Below are 26223 nucleotides of genomic sequence, written 5' to 3' on the forward strand. Positions count from 1 at the left end.
ATGCTGGCTGTGCCCAGAGCTGGGCCTAAACTTGCCCATGCATTCTGTGCTTTGGAGGGCAGCAGGAGAGCAGGACATGTGCCACCTCCTAGAGCTGCCAGAGCGGGATGCTCCTGAGCCCGCTGCTGGCTCCCAGCCCTGCTATTCCCCCCGTGCCACAGAGATGAGGGATCCACACAAAAGGAACCCAACCAGGAGCCCACACTTTCATTGCCTGCCAGAAATGGGTCTCATTTTGCTCTGCATTCCTTTCCTAGCAGGGGTTATCTATTAAAAACAAGAGAAGAAAGAAAAGAACCAGAAGAAGTATGAGAAATAAAAACAAAACCCAAATGTGGAGTGAAAAGTCTTCTGCAACTTTGGATTCAGAGGGAATTGGTATTTTTTAAAAGACAACTCAATTATTTACCTTTTTTTTCTGTTTCATTCAGAACTTACACTGTTTTCCTTCCTTCCTTCCTTCCTTCCTTCCTTCCTTCCTTCCTTCCTTCCTTCCTTCCTTCCTTCCTTCCTTCCTTCCTTCCTTCCTTCCTTCCTTCCTTCCTTCCGAATTCCTTCCTTCCTTCCGAATTCCTTCCTTCCCTCCTTCCTTCCTTCCCTAACAAGCCGCTTCCCAACCCATTGAAGGGGTGCAAAGCAGCAGGATCCCCTTCCAATTGGGGTCCCCTCACCCTCCAAAAATGTGGGGACTTCGCCTCAGTCCCACAAATTGCGGGAGGCTTACAGCACCTGCCCCAAAATCACTGCAACCTCCCAGAAACCACTTAGAGGCCCCAAAATTGTCAAAAAGCAGCAGGAGCCTCCCCAAAAGCAGCTCCTGCTTTTCCTCCTTGGAGTGCCCCACTCCAAGTGCCCAAACCACCCCATCCCATCACACAGCACCCCTCCCCATCCCATCCCACCCCTCCTGGACACCAATTCCCCTTCTGTGGCTCCTGACTCCCCACAGCCAGGCCTTGGGGCTGACGGATCGAGCCATTTGGGGCTGCCATTGACACATTGGGGCTGGGATTGAGTTTATTGGAGGCACCCGCTCAATCCCTCCATCCCAAATGGGAGCTTGGAACCTCTCCTCAGCCCTTGCTGTGCCCATGGGCTCACCTCAAGTCCCAAAATGAGAGCCAGGGCCCCACAGCCCATTCAGAACCTCTCAACATTGCCAGAAACAGCAGCATCCTTCCCAAAATGGGCTCCCCGGCTCCCTGACAATAGGTCCCCCATCTGTAGGTGACTAGGGACAGGCGTTCGGAAGATATCGCGTTGTATGGGACAGGTCAAACCCCTCCCCTCTACAGGTAATAGGTGAGCAGAAGGAAGTGACGTGGCAAACCCAGGTTATTTAACCCTATGTAATCCATGAATAAACGCCATTTTGCCGTCCACCACATTGGTGTCTGTGAGCTGATGGTCCGAACGACCTGAGCTGGTCGTCGTGCCGTTCCTGAACCAGGTCGCTACGCCTGCGAGAGGCAACAATTGGTGCCGAAACCCGGGATCCGGAATCGGGATCGGGAATTCGCCTGGACGGGTGAACGGCGGCCGGTGCGGCAGGACCAGCCCGGCGGGGAGGACGCTCCCGGACCAGCGAGGAGGATGGAAGCTCTTGCGAAGGTCGTATCTCAGATTCATAAGCAATGTGGTATCGATTGCAAACCGAAAGATTTTACACTCGCTCTTGCGAGGCTATTGGAAATTGGGGTCATAGACTGACCGGTGGATATCCTCCACCCAGAAGTATGGGACAAATGTACTACGGCTCTAGCTGATGAAACAATGTCCTCGGGTTCGGGGAAATACCTTAAATTATGGGGAAAAGTCGTGCAGGCTTTGCGTAAGGCCCTGCGAGAGCAGGAGACCTGGAAAGCCGCACGGAACTGTTTGCTGGCCACACCGCGGTTGGGAGTTGGTGCGGCCACGCAAACTACAGATGAAAGCTGCCCTGCCGAGCGCACAGACTCGCAGGAGCAAGCACCCTCTCCACGGCCCCCCAGCCCAACCCTACCTACAGAGGGAAAGGAGCGGGTGCAGTCATTCTGGGGAGGGCTGGTGGAGGAGGCCAGGGGGGCTGCCATTAAAGCGGAGTCCGAAACGGCGTGGGCGAGACCCCCGCCCTATGCCCCGCAGAATGGCCCCGACCCCGGAGGGGATGGGGGGGGCGCACACGGGGCCGGAGGGAGCGGGGGAGGTGCACCAGGTAACACAGACACGGCCGGAGGGAGCGGGGGAGGTGCGCCAGGTAACACAGACACGGCTGGAGGGAGCGGGGGAGGTGCGCCAGGTAACACAGACACGGCCGGAGGGAGCGGGGGAGGTGCGCCAGGTAACACAGACACGGCCGGAGGGAGCGGGGGAGGTGCGCCAGGTAACACAGACACGGCTGGAGGGAGCGGGGGAGGTGCGCCAGGTAACACAGACGCGGCCGGCGGGATCAAAGAAGGTCCGCTGGATGCCGCAGACGCGCGTGAACGGAAAAGGGGGGGGGAAATCCCGGAGGGGGAACCAAGGCCAACCAGAGCGCTCACCCGGAAACATGCCCTCATATAGCAAGAGCCTCCCTCAGCAGGAGGCGGGGCGAGCCCAGGGGGAAGGAGCGGCCCAATCCTAAGGGAAAGGGGCGGGGTAGGAGCCCGGGGAAAAAGCTCCGGAGCCTGGAAGTATCCAGTCAGTCGACTTCCTGCTCCGAGTCGGACTATAGCTGGAGCGAGTGGCTTGACGAATGGTCCGTAACCGACTCCGACTCCGACAAAGATGATTTCAGAATAGATAAAAGCTATAACCACCGCGCTCCTACTCGGGCCAAGGGGAAATTTGAAAAAGAACGTACTCCGCTTACAGACTGGAGAAAGATAAAAACAGCCTGTGCTGAATGGGCCCCTTCAGCCACGCTAGCTTTCCCGGTCCAAGTAGGAGGGCAAGCCGGAAACCAGAGGACTTACTCACCGATAAATCCTAAAGATATACAAGCAATTGTTAAAGCAATTGCAGACAGAGGGATTAATTCGGCTATGGTTTCCACCCTCATCGACAGCCTTTTTGGAGGGGATGACATGCTCCCATTTGACATTAAACAAACCTGCAGATTAAGTTTTGATGGGGCAGGGATGATTGTTTTCAAACAAGAGTGGGAAGACAATTGCACAAAGCAACTAGCCCTAGTAACTGGGGCAGACCACCCCCTCCACGGCTCCAGCCTGCAGCGGCTAATGGGCACGGACCCGACCATGATCACCCCCCAGGCGCAGGCCGAGGGTCTACGGGCCCACGAAGTCACGGTAACTACCCGTGCCGCTAGAGAAGCTATCCGCTCTGCTTCCAGAGTTATTGCTAGACCATCGCCATGGTCCACAATAAAGCAGAGCAAGAACGAAAGTTTCACACAGTTTGTGGACTGCCTCCAGGCAGCCGTCCGCACTGCGATAACCAGTGTAATGGCATGCTTTAAGTGTGGCCAGGCAGGCCACGCTGTAATGAATTGCCCCCAATTAGAGCCTCCATCAACAGCAGTTCCCCCATGCCAGACGCGACCTAGAGGGCCATGCTGGGCATGTGGGAAAAAGGGACATTTTGCCAGAGAATGCAGATCCAAGCTCCAGGGAAACGGGAGGGGGAGGGGGCATCCGGGCCGCACACAGCTCCCTCCCACTCGGGACATGAAGCGGCCCAGCTATGCCAATCCTCAATGGGCCGTGGAGCTCCCGCACCCACTGCTCCCCCGGGAAATGACCAATTCCACAGCTCAACCAATGGCTCAGTTAAACCTGTCTGCACTCCAGGCACAGCAGGAACAACCCCCTGGGAGCGAGATCCCTGGGTGGCTTTGGCCATGAAAGTGGGCAGCCACCCGCCGATAGTGTGGGGAGTTTGCTGTCTCCATAACAACCCAGGTGACTGCTATTCGTCTCCCCTTTTTGATTGATACAGGATCAGATGTTACCGTCATCCCAGAAACGTACTGGCCTTTACATTGGGAACTGGAGGAGGCCCCCATGGTGGGTGGAGTTGGGGGATTATCTCGGGCCCAAAAAAGCACCCAACTGATAGCGATAACGCTCTGCACCGAAAAAGGACCGGAGAAAACTATCACCCTTTTCCCATATGTTATGCCAAAATGTCCACCCTTGTTGGGGAGGGATGCCCTTGCCCTGCTGAAAGTCAGGGTGACAAATTTATTCTAAGGGCCACTGCCGCATACCCACCGCCGCCCATCAAACTGGCATGGAAATCGGTTGACCCGGTGTGGATCGAGCAGTGGCCCTTGTCAAAGCCTCGAATGACCGCCCTCCTCGAGCTCGTTAGCCGCGAGCTACAGCGGAACCACACAGAGCCCTCCACAAGCCCATGGAACACCCCGGTTTTCATAATACCCAAACGATCTGGCGAGGGCTTCCGCCTCCTGCACGACCTGCGGGAGGTGAACAAGAAAATCCAACCAATAGGTCCAGTCCAAACCTTGCTGCCCATGAACTCGATGATACCAAAAGGGCAGCCCTGCGCGGTGCTTGACATTAAAGACTGTTTCTTTTCCATACCCCTGCATGATGAAGACAAAGAGCGGTTTGCCTTTTCCATCGTCTTCCCAAACAGTCAATGGCCTAACCTGCGCTTCCAGTGGAAGGTATTGAGGTATTGCCCCAAGGAATGGTCAACTCCCCCACCATCTGCCAAATCACGGTTGACCGAGCACTAGCACCAGTCCGCCACAGCGACCCAGCCGCGACCATTATTCAGTACATGGATGACATCCTGATTGCCGCGCCATCAGCGAGCCAGGTAGACCGACTAGTGTCAACAGTCTCAGAGACCCTGAAAGCAAATGGCTTTGAAATCGCGAGCGCGAAAATAAAAAAGGGACCATGTGTAACCTTTCTAGGAGAAGGAATTACAAGCTCCTACATAACCCTGCTCCAGATAAAAATCTGCAGGGATATCAAGACGCTCCATGATATGCAGCAGCTGGTGGGATCTCTACAATGGCTCCGTAACATCATCCTGATTGCTCCTGAGGTCATGGACCCCTTAAATGACCTCCTGAGAGGAAAAAACTCATGGGAACAGAAAGTTCTGACACCAGAAGCGACAAGCTTGCTCGACTTTATCGAGCAGCAAATGTCTGTGAGTACGCTTGCTAGGTGGGACCCGGGAGCACCACTTGATTTATATGTACACTTTACAAAGAAAAGGAGGGGTAGGAGCGCTAGCCCGGGGACCCCTGACAAAGCCCAACCGATACAGTGGGTGGTCTTGGGAAAGCTGTCACGTGCATTCTCCCCGGGAGTTGAGTGTCTTGGCAACCTTATCATGAAAGGGAGAAGACTTGCCCTAAGGCACCTGGGCACGGAGCCCGCCAGGATATACCTACCCTTCCGCAAGCAGCTCTCCGCGCAATCGCCGACAATATCAGAGCTTTTAGCCATAGCCCTCGCTGGTTTTGGAGGAGAGATTCGCTATGCTGCAAAACCCCCATGGACCCAGCTCCTTGCGATCATCGACATCGATCTCCCGCCAAAAGTCATCGACTGACCGCTACCAGGACCGACAGTCTTCACAGACGCATCGTCACTGACCTCAACTGCAGCAGCGGTATGGCAGTCGGGAGAGCAGTGGCAGTGCATCAAAGCAACCGACCCTACGCTCTCGGTCCAGCAACTCGAAGCAGCCGCCGTAGTGCTGGCGTGTGGACTGTTCCCGGAGGAGCACCTCAACATTGTAACTGACTCTATGTTTGTGGCTAAGCTTTGCCTAGCCATGTCAGGGCCTGGCGTGTCAGTGTCCACGGTGGCTGTGATGCTTGAAGAAGCACTCTCTTCGCGGAAGGGCACCATATCTGTCATGCACGTTAACAGCCATAATCCGGTTAAAGGATTCTTTCAAATCGGAAACGACAAAGCAGACGCCGCCGCAAAAGGACTGTGGACACTGAGAGATGCCCGTCAGCTACACGAGTCTCTCCACATCGGAGCTAAAGCACTGGCAAAAAGGTGTGGGATTTCGACCACTGATGCGAAACACATCGTAGCCACGTGCCCCCACTGTCAAAAATCACCGCTGTGGTCCAGTGGAGTCAACCCCAGAGGCCTTAAAGCCTCAGAAATATGGCAAACAGACTTTACACTATGTCATCTACTGAAACCCCGAGCATGGCTTGCTGTGACTGTGGACACCTACAGCGGAATGATCGTGGCCACACAACACCTAAGAACTGATTCTAAAGCAACCATCCAACATTGGCTGACAGCTATGGCGTGGCTCGGCGTTCCGAAGCAGATCAAGACAGACAACGGCCCGAACTTTATTTCAAAATCGAGCCAAACATTTGTTTCAAAGTGGGGTATCACTCTGGTACATGGCATCCCGTACAATAGCACCGGGCAGGCCATTGTTGAGCGGGCAAATCAAACCCTAAAAACCAAATTGGAAGTGCTAGCAAAAACAGAGGGCTTTAGCAATTCTATTTCCCCAGGGGACCAGGCACGCATACTGGCAACTGCCCTGCTAGCACTGAACCAATTCCCTAGGGGGGATGAGACAAACAGTCCCGCCCAAAAACACTGGGCCACTCGAGCACTAGACGAAGGCCCGCAAGTTGTAATCAAAAATGAGTTGGGGAAATGGGAACAGGGCTGAAGACTAGTGCTCACGGGGCGAGGGTACTCAGCTGTTAAAAAAGATGGTAGAGTCAAATGGTGTCCACTTAGGTCAATCAAACCTGACCTTCAGAATAAGACTAATGAAAACTGCGAGGTTTTGTTTGCAGGACTGGATCTTTGGACGCCTCCATGACCGATACATCCCAGTGCGCGAAGAAAGCGACAAGTCATCGAGCAGCCCGACAGTGCCCGAGAATCCTATACCAGTGAAATCCAAACAACAACGTTTTAATTGTTCCTAGAGTCCTGTATTACCAAGAAGAAGAAATGTACCACCTTCTTGAAGAACCTAGCCGGCTCCACAAGAGAGAAATAATAACAGGCATAACCATCGCAATGCTGCTCGGCCTTGGAGCCACCGGCGCGGCCACAGGTGTTTCAGCCCTCGTGACCCAACACCAGGGACTTTCTCAGCTGCAGATGACTATTGATGAGGACTTACAAAGAATTGAAAAATCCATCTCCTTTCTAGAGAAATCTGTCTCCTCGCTCTCAGAAGTCGTCCTGCAGAACAGGCGAGGACTGGACCTCCTGCTCATGCAACAAGGAGGCCTGTGTGCCGCCTTGAAAGAAGAATGCTGCTTTTATGCAGACTACACCGGAGTCGTACGGGACTCAATGACTGAACTAAGGGAAAGGCTAGCCCAGAGGAAAAGAGAAAGAGAAGCCCAACAAGGATGGTTTGAGTCATGGTTTAACCAGTCTCCATGGCTGACCACCCTTGTTTCCACTCTAATAGGCCCCCTCACTATGTTACTCCTAAAGTTGATTTTCGGGCCTTGCATACTAAACAAATTGGTGTCATTTGTTAAAAGCCGGTTAGAAAAGGTTAACATTCTATTTGTTGGCCGCCAACAACTGCTCTAGAGCGCATCTATTTTGTGAATGTTATATCACTTTTTATAACTTGTTATGTAGGTTTTACTAGTTCTTGAAATTTTATTCCATTTATACTTTGTATGTTTCCTAATCAATCATGGGGGGGGGGAAAATGTGGGTAATTCAGGATAGAGGGGGGGGAAATGTAGGTGACTAGGGACAGGCGTTCGGAAGATATCGCGTTGTATGGGACAGGTCAAACCCCTCCCCTCTACAGGTAATAGGTGAGCAGAAGGAAGTGACGTGGCAAACCCAGGTTATTTAACCCTATGTAATCCATGAATAAACGCCATTTTGCCGTCCACCACATTGGTGTCTGTGAGCTGATGGTCCGAACGACCTGAGGTGGTCGTCGTGCCATTCCTGAACCAGGTCGCTACGCCTCCGAGAGGCAACACCCATCCAAGCACCAGAGCCCCCCTCTCAGAACCCCTCCCTAAGCATTGGGGGGGACCCCAAAACTGCCTCAGGAATGGGACATACCCTGAAATCCCTTCAGGAATGTGGGATACCCCAGAACCCACTCAGCAACGGGGTCCCCCTGGCCTCATCATGCGCAGCCTTCAGCTGGCTCAGCCAGAGCCCATCCCGCCCTCAGCAGCCCCAGCCCAGCCCTCCTGGGCAGGAAGCCCCAATGGCCGAGCCGGCCTGGGACACTTGCAGGGATGCGGGGGCAGCCGCAGCTTCTGGGGCCAGCCTGTGCCAGGCCCTGAGCGCCCTGCCAGGGAACCATTGCTGCCCCACATCCCATCTCAGCCTGCCCTCGGGCAGCGGGAAGCCGTTCCCTGGGGCCCGGCCCCGCAGGCCCTTGGCAAGAGTCTCTCTCCCCCAGCAATTGCTGCTCCTCCCTGCTGCGGGGCCCGAGCTGCAAGTTGATTTTCTGCCGCTGGCCCCGGCCCAGCCCCGAGCCAGGGCCAGGACCTTGCAAGAACTGCCCCCAGCAGAGCTGTTCCCTCCTGCAGTAGTTACACCTGCACACCCACAGCGCCTGAGACTGCAAGCAATGAGCATTCCCTGGGCACATGTGCAGCCCAAGCAGCTCGAGGACAGCCTTGCAGCAGGACTGCTCTCAGCTGAGCCAAAAAGGCCCCTCTGGCAGCTGCAGGGCCATTGCAAAGGGCAAGGGCCAGAGCCTCGGCCCACAGGGGAGGAAAGGGCTCTGAATTCCCCTGCCCTGGCACCTCAACCCTGTTCCCAGGCTGCTTCCCACACAGGATTCCTCTGCAGGACTGCGGAAAGCTGAGAGGCAGCTCTGGCTTCTCCACTTTCCATGTCCTAGAGCTGCCTGGCAGAAGAAATGGAGGGACAGCTCTGGTGGCACAATCCCTCCCGGCCCAGGGCACAGCGCTGGGAAGGTCTTTCCGTGCCGAGGCTTTGCTGCGGCCAAGGAAAGCTCCTGGCTCAAGGTCACCTTTCCTGCTGGGCCAGACCCCCCGAGTGGCCCAGCAGCAGCAGAGAATTCCAGCACAGCCCCGGCACGGGCAGGGCGGCCCTGGGCGGGCTGCGGGAGCCGGCAGCGCCTGAGCTCAGAGCAGCTGAGCCCGGGGGCTCTTGGCCAAGGCCGAGGCCCAGCGAGCATTTCTCAGGTCACAGGGCGGCCTGGGAAGGTGCTGGGGGGGATAATTCACCCCCCAGTGCGGCCCCAGTGGCTCCCAGGATTTCCATGTCCGTGGTCCCAGCGCTGCTCCCAGCCCTGATCCGTGGGGATGGGAATGTCCCGCTCCCTTCCTGGGGCAGGCTCACACCTGAGCCAGGTGTGCAGGGCAGAACCTTGCCCTGAGCCCAAGCCCTGTCCCCCCTGCAGGATCTGCTTCCCATCGGCCTCTTCCTCCTGCGGCCCCACGCCCAGCTCGGTGCTGAACGAAGGGCGCTGGGCCGGGGTCATCCCCCGGCGGGGGCTGCGCACCCCCTCTGCCCCCTCCCCAAATTCCCTCCCGGGGCAGCAGGGGCTGGCTCAGGAGCCCTGTGGGCAGGGAAAAGGGGGTGACACCGGGATGAGGGGGGTCACACACGCTCTGGGGGGACACACACGGCCCCTGGGGACCCCCCTCACCTTCTCCTGCAGTGCCAGGAGGATGAACCCCAACATGGAACCCCCCACCCCCGGCAGCATCTTGGGGGTGAGGTCTGGTGGCAGCTTTGGGGGTCTGGAGAGGTCACATCTGCCCTAAAACCACCTCCCAGCCCCACAGCTGCTCCTGGATGCCTCAAACCACCCCACAGCTCCCAGCCAGGACTCCCCCAACCACTCCCTGCAATAGAAATGGCTCCAAGAGCCACCAAATCCCCTTCCCATCTCCCCCAACACCCACCCAAATTCTCTTAAAGCCACAGAGCCATGCCAGGACCACAAAACTCCCTCACAGACTGCCCCAAAAGCCCCCCAAATCCCCTCCCACCCAGTCTCCCCAGACCCCCTCCCAGACCCCATGGCACTGACCAGGACAGGTTGGTGGACAGGAATATCCACAGCCCAGAGTAGCTCGGGCACTTCAGCAGCGATTTGGGCACTTTGGAGGTCACACCCCAAAGGGGGAGACCCAGGGCAGGGACTGGGACAGACAACCGGAATTCCTGGAGAACAGATGGGCTCAGGTGGACACGTTCTGCCAGCACAACTACGAGATTGTGGCTCCAATCTGCCTGGCTTTGCAGCCCTGCAACACTCAGATCCTCCCAAATATTTCCCTGAACCACAAATTCATCCCCAAATTCCGGGAAAATGGTGGAGCTTTAGATCTCTTTGTTTAATTTCTTCATTTTTACCCCAATTTTGATTGTTTTGACAGGATAAACATGGAAATTACTTAGGCTGGAAAAGACCTCCAAGATCATCCAGGGTGGCTTGATGCCAGCAGAAGAAACATTTGGACAGAGTAGATGACATTTTTTAGGGTGTAAAGTTAAAAAATCAGCTCTTCCCAATGAATTTCCAATGTTGATCTGAGTCCCGATGGATGTTCCTGCCCCTGCGTTCACCCAGGTGCCTATAGGGATCCAGGAGAACATGGAGAGCACCAGCCAGGGGTCTTCCCAACACGGATCACAGGGAATGTGGGTCACCAGGGCTCTGCCAAACGTGGCTCCTCTGATGGGAGATGGAGCTGGAGCAGAGGACAAAGCTCTTCCCGCAGCTGGGGCACTCGCAGGGCTTCCCTTAGCGGTGCCTCCGTTGGTGTCGGGTCAAGTTGGAGCTGTCTGAGCAGCTCTTCCCACACTCAGGACACTCGTAGGGCCTCTCCCCAGTGTGGATGCACCGGTGGGTGACGAGGGTGGAGTTTTGCTTGAAGCCCTTCCTGCAGTCGGGGCAGCGGAAGGGCCTCTCATCCGTGTGAATCCGCTGGTGCCGGAGGAGACTGGAAAGAGGTGTGAAACCTCTTCCCACACTCAGAACACTCGTAGGGCCTCTCCCCAGTGTGGATGCGCTGGTGGATATACAGGCTGGATCTCTGTGAGAAGCTCTTCCCACACTAGGGACAGTCGTAGGGCCTCTCCCCAGTGTGGATCCTCTGGTGGCAGAGCAGGTGAGAGCTGTGGCTGAAGCTCTTCCCACATTCCCCACACTCATAAGGCCTCTCCCCAGTGTGACTCCTTTGATGGACAATCAGGTTGGAGCTCCACCTGAAGCTCTTCCCACATTCCCCACACTTGTGGGGCTTCTCCCCATTGTGAAGCTGCTCATGAACCACCCGCTCTGACCTCTGGCTGGATCTCCGGCCGCCTTCCCGGCAGAGGGTGGGTCTTTCCTCCTCAGAGCACCCTGGGCTGCGTTCGCAGCCCCTCCTCCTGCGGGATCTCCAGGGCTTTTCCTCCCTGTTGGATTCCTGCGCCGTGGAGCCGCTCAAAACGGCCTCTTCCACCAGGTTCTGCCGCGGGGATTTGTCCTCCCTGGGCTCCGAGCTCAGCTCCTTGTCTGGGGGAGGAAAGACAAGGAGAGGATGGGATTTGCCTCCATGCCACAGGGAAGGGGAAGGAGATCCCCCCAGTCCGTCCCCGGCAGGACGGCGTCGGCAGCGGGGTTGTCCTGCAGCCGGGGGCGATGCTGGGCTGGGAGATGGAGCAGGAGAGAGGGGGAAAGGGGCACTGACTTCCTCCTCACCTGCCTGGGGGTCCCGGGGTATCTTCCTCTTCCTCACAGCCTCCTCCTCCATCTGGCCACGGGTTGGGAATGGGAAATCCTGGTTTGGGGAAAACAAGGAATGAGCACATTGAGTTTGAAGGTCCCTCTGCCCAAGTCCATCTCTAGAAGTCACTGGGCACTGTGTGTCCATAAAAATCTGCTCTGAAAAAGCCTCTCAGGAGTTCCCTGTCTCTGGTCTCTACCCTTTGGTGTTTGGGGGTTCCCCCTGTCCCAGCTGCTGGGGGTCCCTCTTTTATTGGGGTCCCCCTCTCTACTTGGTCTCCACCCTCCCCAGGCTGCTGGGAGTCCAGGAATCCAAAAGCTCCCCCTTTGGTCTTCCTACTTAGGGATGCTGGGGGTTATGGGATCCCCAGGTCCCTTCTCCCCTTATTCTCTGCTTTGGGGTGCAGGGGGTCCAAGGAGTCCCCCCTCCCCCTCTCCAGGCTGTTGAGGGTCCCGTGAATGGCGGTGCTCCCCCCTCTCTGGGCTCCCCACTTTGGGGTCCTGGGGGTCACAGGGGTTTGCTCCTCCAGACTGCCGGGGCTCCCCTGGTCCCGGTACTGCCCCTCTCTGCTCGTCCCACTCTGGGGGTCCCGAGGTTCCCCCTCCGGCTCTCCCAAGGGGTCCCGCAGCCCCCTGGATCTGGGCTGGAGGTGGCTGTGCCTGACCCGGGCAGACCCAACCCCCACCACGGGGCGTACCCCACATCCCCCTGCCCGCTGCCAGGGCTCTGCTGGCACCGCCACAGGGACCCCCAAAAACACCTCCTGGGGACCCCCAATGTCCTCACAAGGGGCATTTTCTGCTCAGCTTTGGAGTTCTTCATTCTCCAAACATCCCCCCCAAAAAAACCCAACCCAGGGAACCTCCCCGGGATATCTGGGCCGAGCTCCCCCTCCCCGGGCACCTGCGGGATGGGGGGCGATGATCCCACGGGTGGGGGGCTGTGAATTCAGGGAGCCCTCGACCTCATGTGGGGAGTGACTGGGTCTGAACTGGGGGCAACTGGGTTCAACTGGAACCACACTGGAAGATAATGGGAGCAGCTATGCCCATGCTGGGGTCATACTGGGATCCTATTGGAAGTGACTGGGATCATACTGGGAGTATCTGTGATCATACTGGAATCAGACTGGGAGGGACTGGAAAGGTGCTGGACATGACTGGAACCACACTGGAGGTGACTGGGAGCAACAGAGACCATGCTGGGAGCAAATGGGATCGTATTTGGAGTAACTTGGAGTGACTGGATTCATACTGGGAGCAACTGGGCCCACACTGGGAGTGACAGGGAGTCACTCTGGGCATGACTGGAATAATACTGGGAGTATCTGGGAGTGACTGGGGTCATACTGGAAACATGTAACCATGCTGGGGGTGATTGGGTGCAACTGGGATCATACTGGGAGTGACTGAAAGCAACTGGGATCATACTGGCATTGAGAGGGAGCAGTTGGGATCACATCTGGGGACACTGGGACCATACTGGAAGTGACTGGAACCATACTGGGAGTGACTATGGGTCCTACTGGGATCATCCTGGGAACCACTGGGATTACAGCAGGCGTGAATGGAACCTGACTGGGGGTTACTGGGAGCTGCTGGGCCCATGTTGGGAGGAAAATGTGGACACATTGGGAGCAACTGGGATCAACTGGAAGGTACTGGAACCATACTGAGGGGACTGAGACCACAACTGAGACCACAACTGGCATCATACTGGGAGCAACTGGGACCACACTTTGGGAAACTGACAGAAACTGGGATCATGCTGGAGGACCCTGGAAGTAACTGGGAAAGACTGGGATCATCCTGAGGTAACTGGAACCTTACTGGGGCAACTGGGAGTGCCTGGGAATGACTACAAGCATGCTGAGGGCAACTGGGATATACTGGGAGTGTCTGTAACCATCCTGGGGGTGACTGGAACCGCACTGGGAACAGCTGGGATCATGCTGGGGGGAAATGGGACCATGCTGGGGGCACCTGGGAGCAACTGGATCTATGCTGGGGGCAACTGGGCATGACTGGGACTATTCTAGGGGCAACTGGGATCATACTGGGAGAAACTGGGAACAACTGGAACTATGCTGGGGGCAACTGGGATCATACCAAATCACAGTGGGTCCATGCTGGGCGAGACTGGGATCATACTGAGGGTGACTGGAATCATACTGGGATTGACTAGGAGTGGCTGTGAGCAACTGGAATCGTGCTGAAAGCAACTGGGAAGAAGTGGGAGTGACTGGGAGCATGCTGGGGGTGACTGGGATATACTGGGAGAGACAGGGAGTCACGGGGGCTCATGCTGGCATTGACAGGGAGCAACTGGGATCACACTGGGGGTCACTGGCATCATATTGGGAGTGACTGGGGCCTTGCTGAGATTATAGTGGGTGTCAGTGGGGGTTACTGGGAGCTACCAGGCCCATGCTGAGAGCCTACTGGGGATGCACTGGGAAAAACTGGGAATGATAGGATGCATGCTGGTGACAACTGGGATGTACTGGCAGTGACTGGGATAAATCTGGGGGCAACTGATCCAACTGATGCTAAGGTAACTGGGAGTGCCTGGGAATGAGCATGAGAATGGTCAGGGCAACTGGGATATACTGGGAGTGTCTGAGACCATGCGGGTGGTGACTGGGACCACACTGGGTGTGACTGGGAATGTGCTGGGGAGAACTGGGACCACGCTGGGGGCAAATGTGAGTGACTGGGGCCCTGCTGGGAGAGACTGGCCTCATACTGGGAGTGACTGGACTATGCTGGGGCAACTGGGAGAACTGGGAACACACTGGACAAAAGTGGGAAGAACTGGGAGCAACTGAGACTGTGCTGGGGGCAAATTGCATCATAATGGGGAGTGACTGGGAGTGACTGGGTTCATACTGGGAGCAACAGGGATTCTGCAGGGAGTGAGGGGAAATGACCAGGATCATACTGGGATCATACTGGGCTCATACTGGGAGCAGCCCTTTCCGGCCCCGGGACCCCCGAGCCCCTTTCCCGGCCATGCCGCCCCTGCAGCCCCCAGATCCCCCGACGGGGTCCCGGCAATCCCAGGGGTTCCCCCTCTCGGGGGCCCCGCTTTGGGCTTCTGGGGCTCTCCTCTCTCCGGGGTCCCGCTTAGGGAAGCCGCGGCTCTCCCGGGGGTCCCCAAAACCGGTGTCCCCCCGGCCCCGCCGGCCCCGCGCCGTCCCCACGGGGCCCCGGCAGAGCTCGGAGGGCCCGGCCCGGGAAGCCCAACCCCCACCGCGGGGGGACCCGCATCCCCCCGCCCCCGCCGCGGCTCTGCCGCCACCGGGACCCCCAAAAACACCTCCCGGGACGCCCCGATATCCGCCCGAGGGGCATCTGCGGCTCGCCTTTGGAGTCCCGCAAGCTCCAAACATCGCGCCCGCCCCGACAGAGAGGATGAAAACAGCGAGCCCCAAATAGATTTCCTGGGAGCTCCAAATATCCCTCCCCCCTCCAAAAGCACCGCCCGGGATGTTTGGGCCGAGCTCCCCCTCCCCGGGCACCTGCGGGATGCGGGGCGGGCGATGCTCCCGGCCCGAGCGGCTGCGGATGCAGAGAGCGCTGCCCGCACGTGGAGCCTCCTCCGCCTGCTCCGGCTCCTCCTTCTTCCCCCCGGCCCTCCTCTTCCTCCTCCTCTGTCCCGCCTCCTCCTCCTCCTGCCCTTCCTCCGTCGCAGCGGCCGCGGCCCGGGAGCTCTCGGGGCAGCGGGGCCGGGCCGGGCCACGATGGGAAAGGGCTGGGTCAGCCCAGGGCGAGCTGGGGCAGCGGAGGTTTGGGGCAACAACGGGAAAGGGGCGGGAGAGGGGGGATCCGGGGAGGTGGGGCAGCGGGAAAGGGGTTCCAGTGGGGTCCCCCAGTTAACCCCAGCACCCCCAAACCCCGTCCCAGCCCTCCCCGTTCCCTCCCCACCTCCGGCTGAGTGGGGGGCTCAGCCCAGGACCCGTCGCCGTTCGGGGCTCCCCCGAGTGCAGCAAACGGGACAGTGCCCCCCGAGTGAATTTTTGGGGTTCGCTCTACCATCGGCGCTTTAAGATGCCCTGGTAAAGTCGGTGCCCACTATAACTCCCGTTAAAAGGGCAACACCACTCCCGTTGATTCCGGCAGCAGAGCCCCGGGGGGGTTTGGGGGTCCGGGCAGGGTTTGGGGGCCCCGGGAGGGTTTGGGGGTACCTGGGTGGTGCCGATGATGGCTATGGGGACCCCGTGCTGGGTGTGAACATTCGCGAGGGACTCTTAGGGGGTTTTGTGGGTCCCGGGGGTTTTTGGGGTCCCGGGGGTTTTTGGCGGTTCCTGAGGGGGGTTTTCAGGCATCTCAAAGCGAGGGTTTGGGTGATCCCGGTGGGAATATTTGGGGGTCCCAAGGCTGTTTTGGAGTCCCTGCCGGTGATGGAGATGGGGACTCCATGCCAGGTATAAACCTTCTCAAGGGGGCCCGGGGGGTGTTGGGAGGTGCTGTGGGAATTTTGGTGTCCTGAGAGGGTTTTGGGGGGTCTGTATGGGGCTTTGCGGTCCTGGGGAGTTTTTGGAGGGTCCCGGGGATATTTTCGGGGTCCCAGGAGAGGTTGGGGTTCCCCGGGGGGGTGTTGGGGATTCCCGGGAGGTTTTGGGGTACCTGGGCGATGCCGGTGACAGAGCTGGGGACCCCGTGCCGGGTATGAACCTTCTCGCTGCGCACGGGCAGCGTCAGCGTGTTCAGGGAGATCCTGGGGGGCCCGGGGGGTTCACCCCCAATCCCGGGGGACCCCAAATGCTGAGGGACCCCCTGAACTCCCCTCACCGCTGGATCTGCTGCAGGCAGGGGGGCACCAGCACTCGGCCCCCACCCCCCACTCTCCCGGGGGGCTGCAGAAGAAATCTGGGGGGCACAGACGGGTGAATGGGAGCTGGGGGTCCAGGCCTGGGAGCCGAGGGCTGGTGGTTCCAGAGCTGGGTGAGGGGGCTGGGCAGGTCCAGGGCTGGATGCTGGGAGCTGGGGGGATCCAGGGCTGGATGCTGGGAGCTGGGGGCATCCAGAGCTGATGCTGGGTGCGAGGTGCTCAATGGATGCTGATTCTGGTTGCAGATTCTACTTCACTCTGCATCAGGAAGACTCTCGAGCTGATAGTTTCTTCTGTCACTTCCCTACCTACAAGTCCCTGGCCCCGCCTCCCAGCAGATTCAGAGGGTCTGTTTGCAGAGACACATTCATCACATTCCTTTCAATGTTTCCCTGAAATCGCTGTATTGTTACACTGAATTCAACAAACCTCTGCTTTTGGTGGATGCCTTTTTCTTGGAATGGACAAGAGACCTTCATGTGTGCAAGCCGTGTGCCTTCCTGCTTGCTCTGCTCTGAGGGCAAAAGTCGCTTTCTCTGTTCAGCTGTGCTGCTCCTTTCCACTGTGGTGGCTCCAACAATGGACACTGGCACTTCAAACCAGTGGGAGGAGTTGGAAAATTTGAGTGAAAATAGATTATCCAGAACCCCCCTTGATCTGTCCTCGATCACTCACTGGGCTTGAGGAGATCCTTGATAAGTGCTGCCCGGGAAGCCTGTGAAAACAGGAGTCAATCTGATTTTACCACCCGTGTGCTGTAATGCAGCCTCCAAAAGGAGCGATGCTTTTCTGCACCTGTGCACGCACGTGTCTAAAGCACGTGAATCCTCCATTAGTTCCACATTCATTCTGAGGCTTTGCACCCAACTGTTGATTTGGTCCTGATGTTGCTCATTTTAGCTTCAATGCCTGTAAAACAAAGCAGATCAGAGGAAACAAGAAATTTAAGTTTAAAAACTCAAGAACAACCTCTGATGAAAATGCAGAAGAAAGATTTTATTACAGCATAGTTTTTCTTTTATTAAATCTTTTGTCAGTAGATATGTTGTGCCCAACTACTTCTTTATGCCTTTTGAGCCACAGGTATTTATCATTATTCTTTTTAGTATTTATTATGCCTTTGGAACACCATGTACAACTGACTGATGCAATCTCAAGTAGTTTTCTGTCCAAAGAGATCAAAAATCACGTTTCTTCATCCCAAAGAGACTAAAGCCGGTGTGTTTGGTGTCCCATCTCCCACAGCCGGTCCCGGTGTCTCCGCAGGGGATTTCTGCCCTGGGGCAGCCCCGTGGCCATGGTGACACCCTGAAACACAGATTTAAAAGAAACAAAGATTTTAGTTATAGGCTAGCTGTGTTGAAATTAGTTAGAATAAGAAAGAAGTTGAGCTGGACTAGAGTTAATTAAAATAATTAATAAGAGATTTGAAATGGTTTTTAAGATGTTAGTAATTGATTACAGAATACTTGATGATCTGTCATTTGTATGTTTGTTTAGCTGTGCTTAGAATTAGAACGGGGAACAGAAATATTGATCAGTTGGTGTAGGGAACAAGGACAATTCCCAATTTCCTCCCTCTGTGGGAACCTATTCAAAAGTCAGGCAAGAGGAAATTTGGAGGTCACTAAAGTAATTAAGATTGTTAAAGTTCAGAGAGGCAAAAAAGGTCCAAGTGAGGGAGATGAACTTATTTTATCTGTCTGGGACCACCGACCCAATTCGAGAGCAGCGACTCAATTCAGAGCACGCACTGCGCATGCTTAGTGACATTAAAGCTCATTTCCATACGAAGCGGAGAACGGCAGGGGTCACTGTTATAAATATGTATTTGTAGTTTGGATATTCATCACTTTTGTGGCTAAATGAACTCTGTAACCGTTCATACCTGGGCACTGCGCATTAGGAAGCTGTTCCACGCCGCTGTCCGGCGCCAATCAAACATTCACTTTCTAACTCTAAACTGTTAGAGAGCTTTTGTCTGTGTCAGCTGGATATCGATATGAGATCGATATTCACATCTTGGTAAATCAAGCCCCGAGCACGGACACTGGGGCCGGTGTGCGAAGGCGTTTGGGACTGCACGGACGTTCTTTAGCAGCAATGTTTGTGTTTATTCTCTCTGTCTTTACTCTCTCTGTCTTTATTCTCTCTGTCTTTATTCTCTCTGTCTTTATTCTCTCTGTCTTTACTCTCTCTATCTTTACTCTCACTCTATTCTCTTTCTTCTTATCGTGTCTCTCTTTTCCCCCCTCTCTTTATTCCCTCTCTCTTCACTCTCTCTCTTTATTCTCCCTCTGAAGAAAATGACTACAAAAACTACATATTTTAGCAATATAATATTGAACATTTATTAGTAGAACAAAGGCAAATCACAGCGCTGGGGCGCTTGGCAATATTGCCAGAGGCGCCCTCCATTCATTTTCCTGTGGACTTAAGGACTCTCTTAAACTGTTCCATATTCATTAAGCCCACAAAGTCATTTACACTTCACTCAACTTTCCCCCCTCTCCAGAGGCGCCCTCCATTCATTTTCCTGTGGACTTAAGGACTCTCTTAAACTCTTCCATATTCATTAAGCCCACAAAGTCATTTACACTTCACTCACCTTTCCCCCTCTCCGGTCTCTGCCCCTTCCCCCAGCACGCCGCCGCCTCGGTGCTCGGGATCGCTTCAGAACTGAAGGCAGGCACCCCCCTCCGGTGCCTCCCCAGTCTCCAGCCTCATTTGCAGCTGCCAGTTCCCTTGGGAGGGGTGAGTTCTGAGGAGAGAACAGTCTTCCTGGGATGCACGCGGTTTGTCTTCTTTGTTCCTCTAAGATATCTCGGTTCCTGACTCTGTAGTTTCTCAGCTCAAAAGACATTTATTACCATGTGTTTATAGAGAAAAAAAACGATGTACTAGAAGGAAAAAAAAAAAAAACCCTAAAAGTAAAATAGATTTTACAGTAAAATAGCATAAAATGATTATGGGAAAAAAAAGAAAATAACGGCAGAGGTCATTCTGTTGGGACTTTGGGTCTCTTCTCCGAGCTCCGAGCTGGGTCTGAGCCAAGAACCGGTGGGCTGGGACAGACATCGCTGCTGAGGGGCTGAATATTTCCGAAACTGTCTTGGGGTGACCTTATGATGCGTATCCCATATCGCTGCCTATGCCCAGAAATTAACTTTGTGCCTTTCTATGCCTCTAAACTGAGCCTGAGAGGGGGAAGGAAAAACTGAGCAAAACTTTTTCAAAGCAGTTTGCAGCTTGTTCAAGGTCACATAGAGATAGCAGGCTTTTTTTTTTTCCCCTAGCTGTGGCAGGGGAGTGAGGAAGCACCCGGCTTGCTGCTTTCCAGTCAGCTTTTGGCCAGTTGTTTCAGTTTCTTGTTCTCCGGAGAGAGAGACTGAGAGTTGGACTTTGCTTTTGCTTCCCTGGAATTCCGGATTTTCTCCCTTTACTACTGGACTGCTTTCAACCTCAGAGCACATCGGGAGGACTTTCCACTGGGCACAGAGGGCCTGGCCCTGGCCCAAGCCCCAGCTCCGAGGAGACCAAAGGGAGGACTCTGACACTTTCCCAGGTTTTTCCTCTACAGCAAAACATTTCATTATTTAGCATTATTTTCCTTTTCCTGTGATTTTGGTAAATAAATAGATTTATCTCCTTCACTTTCCTTCAAGGAAAATTTATTTTTTCCTGAATCTGGGGGGGGAGTGGGGGGGGAAGGGGTGGTTGTGCCTTCTCTCAGAGGATATATTTCTAAATTTGGCCAAACTGGAACAAATTTAGTGGTGCCCAACTGCGTGGCTCGAAGGAAAGTGAAAAATAACCCTGTGCTAATTACATTTTGGTTTGAATTTACTTATTCTGTGTTGGGGTAAAGTAGTCACCATGCTGATTGAGTTCATAATGTCTCTCTGGATCAATGTACTCATGTCTTTCTGGTCCTTAGGCTTCATTGAGGTACTAGTGCTTTTTTGGTCCCTAGGGTTGTTTGCCTATCCACAACTTGCTCCAATCTTGTCCCTGATATGTAAATTTTACAGAGCAGGGAGACGAATCAGGATTTCTATTTTGCTGTGCTCGGTGATAATGATTTATAAGAAGTTGACAGAGGCACAGGCAGCTGTTCGAGGTGTGTATGATAAGTGGTTTCTCCGTCCTAACCCCAGTCCTAGCTTCGGTAGCCTGTTTTGGGAATTTATTAGTAATTGCAGCCAGATTGTTAGAGGAGGAGGAGACGGGATTTCCCTTCCCTTTAAATTTGATAGGTTATCTTTTGAGAATGTTCAATATCCCCTGGATGTTAAAGAGACCACCTTCCTGGCATTTAATCTGATAAGCTTCCTCTATGTGCTCTGTATGTCTCGCAGCTTGTCTAGAATGAGAGCTCAGATTTCCAGGGTGACTGCTGAGACACCTGACCCAGAGGTGGAAAATCCTGAGTGGTGTGGGGAATGGGAGGACATCGGCCAAACCCTAAAGAAATTCTCTGACCCGATAGTTTGGGATTTCCCATCTGAACAAATTCAGAAACCAGCTGAGGTGGGGAAATATCTGAAAGAGAAATACAATGACAATTGCAATGAGAACAAGCTCCTTGCAATATGTTGGGCTTTGGCATATGCCTATTGCACGCTGCAGCAGGTAATGGTAGAGAGGCAGGAAGATCAATCAGCAAAGCCTGCAGATACCCCAGTCACTCAGGCTGCAGATAAACCAGACAGCCAGCCCAAACCAGATGGAGAGTCTAAGCCACTGACAGTGGCTCCTGTCACGAGGAAAAAGCACACAACCAAAACTGATCGCCCAGTGAAAGATGATGATGATGCAGGGGAAGGAACCTCAAAAGATGCAGGGGAAGGAACCTCAAAACCACCAACGGAGTCAGGCACAGAAACCATTACTGAGTCCATGTCCATAAAGGACCTTCACAGCCTAAGAAAGGATTACACCCGACAGTCAGATGAATCCATAGTAAGTTGGATGGTCCGTATTTGGGATGCAGCAGGTGATGATGTGATGCTGGACGGTGCTGAAGCGAGGCATTTGGGATCCCTGTCACATGATCCAGTGATCAACCAAGCGATGAAAAGGGGGGCTGACTCTACCAGTGTCTGGAGACGGGTTCTGACAGGCGTGACTGAAAGATACATGTGCGGAGATGATCTCTACATGCAGCAAACCCCGTGGAAGACCACAGAACAAGGGAGAGAACTAAGGGTGGGAGAGGTTATCTTCGCAAATGACCCAGGATTGAAAAGTCCAGACCAGGCCAGAGTTATTCCATACATGTGGCAAAAACTCATACAACTTGGGCCACCAGAATACGCTTCTGCTTTAGCAATAATGAAACTGGACTACGATGCGAATGAGACCGTGAGGGATATGGCAGTGAAGCTCTGAGCATCTGCAGACTCTGTGCATGGCCCAACACATGCAAGAATCGCAGCTGTGGAAACACATATGCAGAAAATGGAAGATGAAATGAAGAAGAGTCTCCAGGAGATTAAAGAGTGCCTTCTCCAGAGAGAAGGTACATCCCATGAAGTGAGCTGTGGAATTTCCTGTGTGACAGTGGGGAAAACATGAGGAAGTGGGGTGGACAACCCACTTCTGCTCTGGCAGCACGAGTGAGTGAACTGAAGGAGCGCACGTCTCAGAAAGGAGGATCTACCAAAAAGGAAGTAGCTCCAGTTGCCTGTAGCCAAACTGCCAGAAATGATGGAAAAGACGATGGCATGTCCAATTCCCATGAAGGAACCTCTAAGATACAGGCCCAGGGAAAGAAGGATAACCAGGCATAGAGGGGCCCTGCCTCTAGCCAGGTAGAGGTCAGGGAAAACCGTGGTTTTTGGACTGTGTGGATTCGTTGGCCTGGTACATCAGAACCACAAAAATATGATGCCTTGGTTGACACTGGTGCGCAGTGTACAATAATTCCATCGCAGCATGTGGGGGTAGAATCTGTTTCTATTGCTGGTGTAACAGGTGGATCACAAAATTTGACCTTGGTGGAAGCTGAGGTGAGCCTGACTGGAAATGAGTGGAAGAAACATCTCATTGTGACTGGCCCAGAGGCCCTGTGCATTTTGGGCATAGACTTCCTCTGGAACGGGTATTTTAGAGACTCAAAGGGACTCAGGTGGGCTTTTGGAATAGCTGCTGTGGAGACAGAGGGCATTAAGCAATTGAACACTTTGCCTGGGCTGTCAGAGAACCCGTCTGCAGTCGGCCTTCTGAAGGTGGAAGAACAAAGAATACCAAGTGCTACCTCAACAGTGCATCGCCGACAGTACCGGACAACTTGAGATGCTGTGATCCCCATCCACAAGATGATCCGTGAGCTGGAGAGCCAAGGGGTGGTCAGCAAGACCCACTCACCCTTCAACAGCCCCATTTGACCTGTGCGCAAGTCTGACGGGGAATGGAGATTGACTGTGGACTATCGTGCTTTGAATGAAGTGACTCCACCGCTGAGCGCTGCTGTGCCGGACATGTTGGAGCTCCAGTACGAGCTGGAGTCCAAAGCAGCAAAGTGGTATGCCACTATTGACATTGCCAATGCATTTTTCTCCATTTCTTTGGCAGCAGAGTGCAGGCCTCAGTTTGCTTTCACCTGGAGGGGTGTGCAGTACACCTGGAACCGACTGCCCCAGGGGTGGAAGCACAGTCCCACCATCTGCCATGGACTGAGCCAGGCTGCACTGGAAAAGGGTGAGGCCCCAGAACATCTGCAGTACATTGACGACATCATTGTGTGGGGGAACACCTCGACAGAAGTGTTTGAGAAAGGAGAGAAAATCGTCCAAATTCTCCTGGAAGCTGGATTCGCCGTCAAGAAGAGCAAAGTCAAGGGACCTGCCCGAGAGATCCAGTTCCTGGGAGTAAAGTGGCAAGATGGATGGCATCAGATTCCCACTGAGGTTGTCAATAAGATCAAAGCAATGTCTCCACCGACCAACAAGAAGGAAACACAAGCTTTCCTAGGTGCCATAGGCTTTTGGAGGATGCATATTCCTGAGTACAGCTAGATTGTGAGCCCTCTCTACCTGGTTACCCGCAAGAAGAACGATTTCCACTGGAGCCCCGAACAGCAACAAGCTTTTGCCCAAATCAAGCAGGAAATCGCTCATGCCGTAGCCCTTGGCCCAGTCAGGACAGGACCCAAAGTGAAGAACGTGCTCTACTCTGCAGCTGGGAGCCATGGTCTGTCCTGGAGCCTTTGGCAGAAGGTGTCTGGTGAGACTCGAGGTCGACCACTGGGATTTTGGAGCCGAAGCTACAGAGGGTCTGAAGCCAACTACACCCCAACAGCGAAGGAAATCTTGGCAGCCTATGAAGGAATCCAAGCTGCCTCAGAAGTAATCGGCACTGAGGCACAACTCCTCCTGGCGCCTCAACTATCGGTGCTGGGGTGGATGTTCAAAGCAGAGGTTCCCTCTACCCACCACGCCACTAATGCCACATGGAGCAAATGGATTGCTCTCATCACACAGCGCGCCCGTATCGGAAAACTGAATCGCCCTGGGATTTTGGAAATAATCACAAACTGGCCTGAAGGTGAAAACTTTGGTCTCGCTGATGAAGAAGAACAAGTGACACGTGCTGAAGAAGCTCCACCGTACAACCAACTGCCATCAGAAGACACACGCTACGCTCTTTTCACCGACGGTTCTTGTCGCATCGTAGGGATGAAACGAAAGTGGAAAGCAGCCGTATGGAGTCCCCCATGATGGGTTGCAGAAGCTACTGAAGGAGAAGGTGGATCAAGCCAGCTGGCTGAACTCAAAGCTGTTCAACTAGCCCTGAACATTGCTGAAAGAGAGAAGTGGCCAAAGCTCTACCTCTACACTGATTCATGGATGGTAGCCAATGCTCTGTGGGGATGGCTGGAAAAGTGGGAAAAAGCTAATTGGCAGCGTAGGGGAAAACCAATCTGGGCTGCTGAAGAGTGGAAAAACATCGCTGCCCGAGTAAGAAAGCTGGTTGTGAAAGTCTGCCATGTAGATGCCCATGTCCCCAAGAGTAGGGCTAATGAGGAACACCAAAACAACAAGCAGGTAGATCAGGCTGCAAAGATAGAAGTGTCACAGATAGATTTAGATTTGGAAATGTAAAGGAGAGTTGTTCTTAGCTCGATGGGCCCATGATGCCTCAGGCCATCAGGGCAGAGATGCCACCTATAAGTGGGAACGAGATCGAGGGGTGGATCTAAGCATGGACAGTATCTCCCAGGTGATCCATGATTGTGAGACATGCGCTGCGATCAAGCAGGCCAAGCAGGTGAAGCCCCTGTGGTACGGTGGGCGGTGGTCCAAATACAAGGATGGAGAGGCCTGGCAGATTGATTCCATCACACTGCCTCAAACCCACCAAGGCAAGCGCCATGTGCTCACAATGGTAGAAGCCACCACAGGATGGCTGGAGACCTACCCTGTGCCTCACGCTACTGCCCGGAACACCATCCTGGGCCTTGAAAAGCAAGTCCTTTGGAGGCATGGTACCCCTGAGAGAATTGAATCTGACAATGGGACTCATTTCAAGAACAGCCTTATAAACACCTGGGCTAGAGAACATGGCATTGAGTGGGTGTACCACATCCCTTACCATGCACCAGCTGCAGGCAAAATGGAACAGTGCCATGGATTGTTGAAAACCACCTTGAAGGCACTGGGTGGGGGAACTTTCAAAAATTGGGAGCAGCATCTGGCAAAGGCCACCTGGTTAGTTAACACCCGAGGTTCCACCAATAGAGCTGGTCCAGCCCAATCTGAATCCCTGCATACAGTAGATGGAGATAAGGTCCCAGTAGTGCATGTCAGAGGCCTGTTAGGAAAGACTGTGTGGATAAATTCTGCCTCGAGTACAGACAAACCCATCTGTGGGGTTGTCTTTGCTCAGGGACCTGGTTGCACGTGGTGGGTAATGCAGAAAGATGGAACAACACGTTGTGTACTGCAGGAAGATCTGATTGTTGTGTGAAAACCATCTGTAATGTGGAATGCCTGTGTACCACTGCTTGCTGATTGTCTCTGTCACTGTTCGTACATAGCTGTGTATATGTATATGTATATGTATATGTATATGTATATGTATATGTATATGTATATGTATATGTATATGTATTGATGTGGGTGTGTAGAGTTAGAATATCTTAGTTTGGGCATTGAGCCAATGATATGGGATAAGGGGTGGAATGTCTTGGGGTGACTTTGTGATGTGTATCCCGTATCACTGCCCTATGCCCAGAAATTAACTTTGTGCCTTTCTATGCCTCTAAACTGAGCCTGAGAGGGGGAAGGAAAAATCTGAGCAAAACTTTCTCAAAGCAGTTTGCAGCTTGTTCAAGGTCACACAGAGATAGGGACTTTCTTCTTCCCAGCTTGCTGCTTCCCTGGTCAGCTTTTGGCCAGTTCTTCAGCTTCTTTTTCTCCAAAGGGAGACTGAGAGCTGAATTTTTTTTCATTCCCTGGAATTTTGGATTTTCTCCCTTTTCTGATGGGCTGCTTCAATATCAGAGCACATTGGCAGGACTTGCCACTGAGCACAGAGGGCCTGGCCCTGGCCCAAGCCCCAGCTCCGAGGAGACCAAAGGAAGGACTCTAACATTTTCTCAGGTTTTCCCTCCACACTGAAAGATTTTATTATTTAGCATTATTTTCCTTTTCCCGTGTGTTTGTTAAATAAATAGTTTTTATCTCCTTCACTTTCCTTTGAGGAAAACTTATTTTTTCCTGAACCAGGTTCAGGGG

At 53.9% G+C, this 26223-nt stretch overlaps 1 pseudogene; it reads right to left on the reverse strand.

The window, feature by feature from the left end:
* Positions 1-10683: 10683 nt before the first annotated feature.
* Positions 10684-26223, reverse strand: part of LOC138102475 (zinc finger and SCAN domain-containing protein 2-like) — a 60227-nt pseudogene continuing 44687 nt past the window's right edge.

Source organism: Aphelocoma coerulescens, unplaced genomic scaffold, assembly GCF_041296385.1.
Source record: "Aphelocoma coerulescens isolate FSJ_1873_10779 unplaced genomic scaffold, UR_Acoe_1.0 HiC_scaffold_77, whole genome shotgun sequence".
NCBI classification, from domain to species: domain Eukaryota; kingdom Metazoa; phylum Chordata; class Aves; order Passeriformes; family Corvidae; genus Aphelocoma; species Aphelocoma coerulescens.